This window comes from Macaca nemestrina, chromosome Y (assembly GCF_043159975.1).
Source record: "Macaca nemestrina isolate mMacNem1 chromosome Y, mMacNem.hap1, whole genome shotgun sequence".
In the NCBI taxonomy this organism is placed as follows: domain Eukaryota; kingdom Metazoa; phylum Chordata; class Mammalia; order Primates; family Cercopithecidae; genus Macaca; species Macaca nemestrina.
The window spans coordinates 12,024,079-12,034,004 of record NC_092146.1 but is presented as its reverse complement, the minus strand read 5'-3'; the positions used below and the strand labels follow the sequence as shown (position 1 = coordinate 12,034,004).

The 9,926-nt window shown below is 39.0% G+C and overlaps 1 pseudogene; it reads left to right on the top strand.

Annotated features, from left to right (window-relative positions):
* Nucleotides 1-367: 367 nt before the first annotated feature.
* Nucleotides 368-9,926, top strand: part of LOC139360946 (centriole and centriolar satellite protein OFD1-like) — a 29,256-nt pseudogene continuing 19,697 nt past the window's right edge.

Genomic DNA, 9,926 nt, shown 5'->3' with positions numbered 1-9,926 from the left:
GGTGACTGAAAAAGAAAACACTTTCTACTGTGCCTATTAGCAAACTTCCAAAGAACCAGAACAAAACTTCTTAATTACTCTAAGCTGTCCTTGTTCAATCACAAGCCAGAAACAAATATCTTGGGCTGTTTGGAAAGGGTGAGAGAAGCTTTAGCAAGTTGTACCTGTCTCCTCATTCAATCAAGGTATAGACCATGTTATAATACTTGTTTGTTTCTCAGTCATCCTGTTATAACAAAACTACAGTAGCAGGCTGTGGGATCAGATAGCACTTTGGAAAACCTCTTGGGGTGGATTTTTTTGTTCTTTTCAAACCAAAAAGAACTGAAAAGAGGAGACCTAGGAATTAGCGGGATGTCCTAAGATAATGAAAAAGATTTTACTGGCCAATTCACAGGCCTACAAGATCCAGAATCCCCAAGATGCACCTGCTGATTTCTACTACTGGGCACTTGAAATGGAATGTCCCAGGTAAAAAAAAGAATATACCTCAACCTTGTCCAGCCTGTGAGGGAGACCAGTGAAAGTAGAAATTTTCCCAGAGACATAGGTCTCCAGGTCCTGCGTGTTTCCCAGATTGTTCAGCAGGAATAATGGGTCCCCAGGTCTACCAGCCTTTGTGATCTAGAGGATTCAAGTAAAAACTTGTGATCTGGAGGTAAATTGGAAATTAAACAACAACAACAACAACATTTTTCTAAATTCAAGGGCCCTTTTTTCTCTTCTTCTCTCCAATCCAGTGCTCTCCTCCTCCAATAGTGAAGAGAGCTAGCTATCTAGCCGTATATAGATAGAAAGAGAAGTGTCCCCAGAAACTTTTCAGCCCACTGGTCAGTGCCTGATTTCCACGTAAGATAAAGAGCACCCTGGAAGAAAAAAAAAAGCATTCAAGCTGCAGATACCAATAAATGAACTAGAACAGGAACTTGTGTCTGAAAGCATGTCTGCGGCTACACAGATAGAAGAACCTCCAGCTCCAACTCACTCAGAAACTTGCAGAAACTTCAAGCTTACTCAAATCAGAAAACAAGGCCTGAAATAGGAATGACTTTGTACATTTTACAATCCATGGGCTTCCAGAAATGTTTCTTTTCCTTTTGTGAAGATAAACTGGCTGAGAGAGTGAGAGCAAGTGCCTTCCAGGGAACACTTTTCTTTTCTTCTTGGATTGTGATCCCCACCTCTATGAATCATTACTTCAGCCTCATATTAGTTCTGGACAAAATCCTAAGCCATGGTTTCACTTCAACTCCTAAAAGTTTGTTGGTTAAGCTGAATAACCACTATGAATATTCACTTTAATCACTAATAGGTACTGGTCCAAGGTCTGAGGCAAAGCTTTCTGATTGGAGTGGGATCTGAGTCCTCAGGCGCAACTAAGTCCCACATTTTTGAAGACAGACCACAGACTAAGTCCATTTCTTACCATTCACAACACACAAAAACCCTAAACCCAAGTTTCATATTGGTTAGCCCATTTTGATCACATCTCTGCTGGCATCGAGCATTTTTCTTTTGCTTATTAAATTTTCTCTTCAACATTAGTACTCTTTAGTCTTCTAAAACATGTCTGCAATTTTTGTTCTTCTGAAACATGGAAATGAAACCCACAATATTACCTTAGATAAGTAGAGACTGTTATGTGTTTGTGCACTGGTGAGATAATAACAATAGCAGGATTGTGATGGGCTTCCTGGGAATGCACTAATGCTCAGCTAAACTATCTGTAAATAAACTAAACTAAACTAAACTAAACTAAACTAAACTAAAATAAAATAAAATACACTTTCGGGCCTCAAAATCTACTCTAAAGATCAGCTCTCTCAGACTGCAGCATGGTTCTGCTCTTATCACAAGAGACCAACGTACAAGTTTAAGTATCCTTTAAACCCATTTTATTGACATATATTCAAAAGATACTTATATTTTTCCCATTCATAAATCTTGCTTTCTCTAAAAAGTTTTTTCTCTCGGTCTACTAAATTACATTTCTCCACTCTATCTTGACACTTTTGTTGCATGCATAAAAGGTTCTTGGATAAAAGTTGATAGTCAGGGGCTTCTTTAGGTTAACAGACAACACAGCAAAAATCGTCTTTTATGAGAAATCTGCATTTCTTATGGAGTCCTTGCAATTAGAAGTGAATAATACCTCTGAAAATCTGTCTCTTATCTGTCTCTTTCTTCCAGGTATGCTTCTTTCTTTCTTCTCTTTCTTTCTTCTTTCTTTCTCTCTCTCTCTCTCTCTGTCTCTCTTTTTCTCTTTCTTTCTTTTCCTTCCTTTCTTCCTTTCTTTCCTTTCCTTCCTTCCTTCTTTCCTTCCTTCCTTCCTTCCTTCCTTCCCTTCCTTCCCTCCCTCCCTCCCTTCCTTCCTTCCTTCCTTCCTTCCTTCCTTCCTTCCCTTCCTTCCTTCCTTCCCTTCCTTCCTTCCCTTCCTTCCTTTCCTTTCCTTCCTTCCTTTCCTTCCTTCCTTCCTTCCCTTCCTTCCTTCCCTTCCTTCCTTTCCTTTCCTTCCTTCCTTCCTTCCTTCCTTCCTTCCTTCCTTCCTTCCTTCCTTCCTTCCTTTCCTTCCTTCCTTCCTTCCTTCCTTCCTTCCTTCCATCCTTCCTTCCCTCCCTCCCTCCCTCTTCCCTTCTTCCTTCTTTCCTTCCTTCCTTTCTGTTTGGAGACATGGTTTCACTCTATCACCAGGATGGAGTGCAGTGGTACTCACTTGCATCTTTGCAACCTCTGCCTTCCCAATTAGCTGAGATTAAAAGTGCATACCACTATGCCCAGATAATTTCTGTATTTTTATTAGAGGCAGGATTTCACCATGTTGTCCAGGATCTCTTGACTTCCTGAGTTTTTGAAATGAGTCAACTAGGTTTTTTAAATATACAATCACGTCATATACAGAGACCATTTGACTTCCTCTCTTCTTACTTGAATGTGCTTTCTTTCTTTCTGTAGCCTCATTGTGCTGCTCAGAACTTCCAGTACTATGTTGAATAAGAGTGGTGCAAAAGGTGAACGCTTTTCTTCTGCTAGTTTTCAAAGGAAATACTTCCACCATTTTTCTATTCAGGATAAATTTGGTCATGACTTTGTCACAAATAGATCTTATTATTTTGAAATATGTTCCAACAATATCTAGTTTATTGAGAGTTTTTAGCATTAATGTGTGTTGAATTTTATCGAAGGCCATATCTTCATCTATTGAGATAATCGTGTATTTTTGCCATTGGTTCTGGTTATGTGATAGATTATATTTATTGACCTGTGTATGTTGAACCATTCTTGCTCCCAGGAATAATGCCATCTTGATCATGGTGGATATGCTTTTTAATGTGCTTCTTAATTTGTTTTGCCAGTATTTTACTGAGATTTTTTGCATCAAAGTTCATCAGGGATATTGGCCTGAAATTTTGTTTTTTGTGTTTCTGCCAGGTTTTGGTATTAGGATAGTGCTAGCCTCATAAAATGAGTTAGAGATTAGCCATTCTTTTTCTATTATTTGAGGCAGTTTCATTAGGAATAGTACCAGCTCATTTGGGTAACACTGGTAGAATTTGGTTGTGAGTCTATTTGGTCTTGGACTTTTCTTGGTTTGTAGGCTTTTAATTACTGCCTCAACTTCAGAACTTGTTATTCAACTATTCTAATCATGCCAGAGTGTGCCCTGGCCAGAAACTCAATAACCGTGGGTAATGTGGGGGTTCTCATTGTTATCCCCAGCAAGACTCACATACGTGTTTTTAGTCTGGCAGCCCATGCTAACTGTACTAGGCTGAGGAATGCCTATTTATTTATTTATTTATTTATTTATATAGAGGCTAAGCATGCCTCAGAATGATAGAACAGGTTTTGAGCTTGCTCCCATACTCACCACTCTGACGAAGGCTGAACCTTGGATTCATGGCCCATGCAACAAAATGATACTCTGATGAGTGGAGGAACACCAGGGCTCTTTTCTCATGCTAATTGGATAAAACAACACAGATACAAGTGGAGTGGTTTTAAGGAGCAGAGAGTTTAGTAGGTAAGAAAGAAGGGAGAAGAAGGAAGAAGCTTCCCCATAAAGAGACAGATGGAGTAGGGCTCCAAAGCCAAGAGAGGAAACCACAAATGAGGTGGAAATCTGGCAATTATATGAGGAGGCTGGGGGAGGTGTGTGTGATTGGCATGGGCTCAGGGGATTGGTTTAACCAGCATGTCACTCACACAGTCCATGAAAAAAACTATCCATAACGTTAACCCTAACCCTCCCACCCTAGTCTTCTAATATGCAGATGCAGGGTGCCATGATGTTCTGCAAACATGGGGAAACAAGGAGACAGCCATGTTGCCTGCAACATGTTGGGGCAAGGTCAAGGAGAAGAGGGCAGGAATTACCATGTTTGTGTGGACCCAGTTTCTAATGGCTGGCATTTGCCTATCAAAATTTCCCTGCCCAGCTGTTAGAGCTGGGGTCTTCCTGCTAGACAAGAAACATTTCTGGAGATGCTTCAAAAGAGACAAAAATATTCCAAGGACTATTTTCCTCTCTATCTGTTTAAAATAATGTCTTAATTACTTTTATAACAATTATACCTCCATGTTATTGCTGTGTATTATTTGCTTTTTCAAAAAAATTATGCCATATGTAAATTTTCAATTTTTATGAAGTTAGATTGATAAATATCCCTATTCTTTTCATGTTTTGTAGCACACTTGGGAAGGCCTTTTCTCAGATTTATTCTTAAAAGCTATGACTGGATGCAATAGGATCATGCTTCTGATCCCAGCACTTTGGGAGGCCCAGATAGAAGAATTACTTTAAGCCATGAGTTTTAGACCATCCTGGGTGAAAAAGCAAGACCCTGCATCCACAAAAAATTAAGTTAGTAGCACATGGTGTATGGTGGTGCATGCCTCTAGCATCAGCTACTTGGGAGACTGACGGGAGGATTGCTTGAGCCCTTGAGTTCAAGGCTGCAGTGAGTCATGATTACACCACTGCACTCCAGTCTTTGCGACAGGGCAAGACTCTAACAAAAGAAAACAGAAAGATATATGATGTAAAAAATGACAATGTCATAAAAATATGATTGTGTAAACACTGACTGAGCAGTAGCTGAATCTCTGAAACAAAACTATATGCATTGTGTTTTTAGGATATCTTATGCATTTTAAAAAATAATTGGCAGAATATCATCAAGCTAAAGAAAGATGTAACATGGAAAGTCAGACAAATTTGACATTTATCAGAGATTCTCTAGGTAATTATAGCCTTCTTTCTTAATTTCAGTTCTGCTGTTCTCATTTTGAATGAAGGAAGTTACCTGATTTACCACGTTGTGTGGTTGCTCCTTGAACTGAAGGGATGTATCCTGCAAACAACAAAGGAATTTTCTTCTTCTGGAGTCATCTTGCGGGGCCCAGGAAGTGCTCTCCAATGTCATTTCCTAACCTCATGAATGCCATGGCTACTTTAGCCAAAGCATGCAGGGATTCAAAGGCCCATATTCTTCTTTGCTTTTTGAGTTTCACATCTATTAATTGGGTTGTTCTTCTTCATGTCTTGTCTTAACTTTACAGTCACCAAGATAGAAGATTATAGACTGTGTGCTTTACAAAGAACTGGGGAAGACTTTAACTCATCACTTCATTTCATAGTTGAGGATATCGAGGTTTTCAGAGGGAGAGCAACTTGGAAAGAGTCAGTCTGCATCAGAACAGAGAGTGGAGTCCAGATTCTCCCATTCATGATCTAAGAGCTTTCTGTACTCTTCAGCCGGTCTATAATACAATCCTGTCCTTCAGTTTTGTGCTCAGTAGAGATTGGAAACAGCTGTTTCAAATGATGTGATGAATGGATTTCCTGGCCTTCCTTACTCTTAAATAGTAACAGCACCATATAAGAAGATAAGTTCATAATTTGTAAAATGATTATATGGCTATGCCTTTAATTAACTATAGGTTTAATTCCATTAGAAACATATTACTTGCTAATTATCAAGCAGTGCTGTCAAATTTGTGAGCCACATATATAACCTTAAGTTTTCTTGTAGCCATGTTGAAAACAGTGAAAAGTCACAGGTGAAATTTACTTTAGTAATATACTTAACACAATATATCAAAAATATTATTTCAATATGTATTCAATATAAAAACACTAATGAGGTATTTCACATTTATTTTTTGCACTATGTCTTTGAAGTCGCATGTGTGTTTTAGATTTAAAGCACATCTCAGTTCAGACACGTCACCTTTGAAGTATCAATGGTGTAGGCTGGGCGCGGTGGCTCACGCCTGTAATCCCAGCACTTTGGGAGGCCGAGGCAGGCAGATCATGAGGTCAGGAGATCAAGACCATCCTGGCTAACACAGTGAAACCCCGTCTCTACTAAAGAATACAAAAAATTAGCCGGGTGTAGTGGTGAGCGCCTGTAGTCCCAGCTACTCGGGAGGCTGAGGCAGAAGGGCGCGAACCCAGGAGGCGGAGGTTGTAGTAAGCCGTGATTGTGCCACTGCACCCCAGCCTGGGCGACAGACCAAGACTCCGTCTCAAAAAAACAAAACAAAACAGAAAAACAAGTATCAATGGTGTCATGTGGCTGGAGGGACAGCGTTTAGGAAATACAGAAAATTAGGTGGAAAAACATGTCTAAAGTCAAGTCTACCAGAAACAAACACTATCAATGTTATAATCTACTTTTGCCAGCCTTTCCCCACCTGTTCATACTTTTTTGGGGTGTGTTATACACGGTCAAGATTGTACTCTGAGTTCAGATTTGCACTCTGCTGTGTGGTTGATTTTGATCCATAGTTGGGTTGAGGGCCACTGGACTAATGGAAGAAAGAGTCATGGTTATACTGTTATGTAGTCACTTATTCAGCTATATTGGTATTTATTCTTTATTTGTAAAGTGAGGGAGTTGAAGTACATGATCTTTGATTTTTCTAAAGGTATTATTTTGAATCTGAAGTCAGCTTTAACCAAAGTCCAATAAAGAGCTCTCTTCCTTAACACTTAGCAAGTAGGAAGAGACTCCAGTATTTTTTGACTTAAACTATACTGTTGGATTTCTTTTTCCTTCAACAATTTATTATGAACATATTTAAACATACAGAAAAGTTGAAACAATTATGGTGAACCCTTGTATACCTACCACTTAGATTCCACTATTACATTTGTATTATACTTGCTTCATCATTTTTATCTGTCCATCCTTTCCTTCATCTTACTTTTTTTGTGTATTTCTATGTAAATTGCAATCACCTGTGCTTTACCCTATATATACGCTTTACTTTTGAAGCAGAGGTCTGTCCTCTTACACACCTGTCCACGTTTCTATGTCCTAATTTGGCATGCTATTTTTTAATAGCTCAGAAGCTTCAGCTTACTGATGATCAGTTTACTGATGATTACCCTCAGTATATCAAGTGTGAGTCTTTAGAAATAAATCTAAATGAATAAAAGAAATAGAAGACAAATTTTGGGCAGAAATGTGTCAAAAGGTAAGCTTTATCTTGTTACTGTTAACAAGAGGGATGTTTCTGTTTGTCTTCTAAAGCCTGAATCTTAGGTATATCAAAAAATATCTAGACATTTTAATAAAAAATGGGATACTCTACTGCTGTGCATATTATTTTTATTTCTGATGACATTTGTTTATGCCTTTTGAATAAGTCTTACAAATACAGTGGATGAGATACAACTAAAAATAAAATAAATGTAACATATTTGGACAGAGCATTAATGTTGAACCTAGCTGGAAAGAGAGAATTTATTACTGTCCTTATAGTATGATACTTGGAATTTTTAAATTTTTGTGATCAATTTGCAGTTGAAGTTTTGTAAAGATGCTGAGAGAGCAAAAATTAAAATGAAAGCAAAAAGAAAGTATGAGAAGGAATCAGCTGTGTTTCAAAATGATATTGAGAAAGCCTGTCAAGAAAAATCTGAAGCCCTCACTCTTCAGAAAAAGAGTATCGATGACAGAATTCAAAAGCACCAAGAGGTGATATTTACAACTATTGTGTGGCTATTTTCTGCAGCTATAAGTAGGTTGGCTTAAGATCCAGGAATGAGATGGTACAATTGTTGAAACAAGGATCCAGAATAGTAAAAGGGACCGGGGCCAAGAGTGCAGATAGAAGGAAGAATGAGCCTTGAAAAGGATACACAGATTTTCTTTCTCTGAGACTAGTGGAAAGGCAAAAAATTGCAAAGGTGAACAGTCAAGTTGGGATTATGAGAAACACACCCTAAATAAGCTCCATCTTCTCAGGCAGATTTGAGGGTTAGATCATGGGTTTTAGCAGCAGCTTGGAGATGCAGAGTAGCTCATGTGACTGAGGGAAGAATATCTTTTTAAAGCAAAGAGGACTAAACACTTGTATTGAGGGCTTACCTGTGGTTGGGGGAGCCTGGAATTGACAGACCAAACCATGTGCTTGTAGGTGAGTTTTCGATTCTAACTCTGGGGAGGAATTTTAAGTCTCTCTCTCTTCTGCCCCTTTCAGTGATGGTGGAAGGATGGATGTGCTTGGGGAGTGAAGTTTGCAGAGCATAATTTATTTTATTTAACAAAGGCAGCCTACTTAATTGAAGATTCTGGTACTCTCTGGGTAGTGAAGGGAATCAGAAGATAGGGCAGGTGACTGCTAATCTAAGAGGAAATGGAGGGTTCAGTGACAGTCTCAGTAACCAAGGACTAGATCTGGAGAGATTGGCAGGTTTCCACCTGCCAATGTGGCAGGTGGAAATGTGGCAGAATAAGGATGGTCCAAGAGTACAGAATTGCAGGATGACGTTTCAGGTGCAACTTGGAAACCAAGCGCAGTTTGCTGCCATTGGATGAAGCCATGGAAATAAGGAAGGATGAAATTCCCTGTGGTGAAGGAGTCACCAGGGCTGCAAGGGTCATCCATGTGGTTGTTTGATCTAGTCACTGGGAAAGTAGCTGGACAAGGGATGGTGAAGATGAGGAGTGGCAGGGAGTTGGTGTTGTCAAGTGGGATTGGATCTATTTCTGTAAAATATCATATATTTTTTCCATGGGTGTGTCTTAAACCAGACTGGATTTACAGCAGTACATTCAACCTACATCCAGAACTGCTGCTGCCAGATATTAAAAGTAGGAAGGCTTCCCCCTAGCATCCACACTTGCTCGGGTCTTCTTGAGACCTAAGTATTTTAATGCTAAGGGCACCCATTCTAAAATTTTGTATAGCATTTCTGGGAATTCGGCTTGCTTCAGCTATAAATATGAATTTTGAAAGCACCGATCTTTGCGCTGATTGGATTGTGTTGAGATGAATAACTTCATCAACAAGATAGGTGACTTACCAGATTCCTATTTATTTAACTCAGAGTATCTGAAGGCTTTGAGGAAGATTGCCATTCTCATAAAAAGCGTCATGTCTGTATTCCCTCACCTGGAATGTCAATCTTCTTTTCTCCCCAGTGAAACCATACTGCCTTTCAAGCCACAGCTTGGATGTCACCCCGGTGATGCCTTCCCTGACTCCCAGTGAGTGACCCATTTAGGCCTCATTCCAGTGTGCAGTCTTTATTTACCTTAGTTATAAAATCATCATATCTTATTGTGATTGTTTCTTCCTAAATATATTGTGAGGTATTTAGAGACGATGACTGTATTTATCTACCTTTTACATACAGTTCACAGTATGCTGCTTAACATGTGATTGATAGTAAATTCTTGCACTGTGAAGACATAAATGGAAGGATGGCTCATTTGTTTAGGCATTCATATGAGCTTGCTAACTCTGAGTCAGAATGATACATGAATAAACCGAAACATTCAGACAGCATCGGCACTAAAAAACATGGGGATTTTATTCTTTTGCAGCTTTATTTCTGAGTGTACACTTGGATTAATTTTCCTTCCTGAAGAATTTACAAAATTTTAGGTAAGGAGGCCAGGAGTGATAGCTCA